This window comes from Penaeus monodon, chromosome 29 (assembly GCF_015228065.2).
Source record: "Penaeus monodon isolate SGIC_2016 chromosome 29, NSTDA_Pmon_1, whole genome shotgun sequence".
In the NCBI taxonomy this organism is placed as follows: Eukaryota; Metazoa; Arthropoda; class Malacostraca; order Decapoda; family Penaeidae; genus Penaeus; species Penaeus monodon.
The window spans coordinates 16,180,927-16,181,284 of record NC_051414.1 but is presented as its reverse complement, the minus strand read 5'-3'; positions in this window follow the sequence as shown (position 1 = coordinate 16,181,284).

The following is a 358-nucleotide window of genomic DNA, read 5'->3' as shown; positions in this document are numbered from 1 at the left end:
TGATGATAAAATATGTATATATACGTATGTTTTTCTGCGTGTGGGCGCGGAAAGGAACTGACTACACCCTCATCATCCCGCGTCTTAGACTGCACGTTCCTCAGTGACACTACTACAGCTATTCAGCAAAATGAACTATCTGTGTTATGACATATGTAAGTAGGTAAGTACTTCAGTTGTAATTAATGTATACATTTAAAACCTACAAAAGATGAAGAATGTACAGCGACAACAAAATAAACATGTTCTTACCTGTATTCCTGTTAAGCGAAAATGTGTGTACTAACTCTCAGCCGTGATTATGGCGAGTCATTCCCAAGTTTGAGCGATAAGATTATAGTACTCGAGCAAACGATCT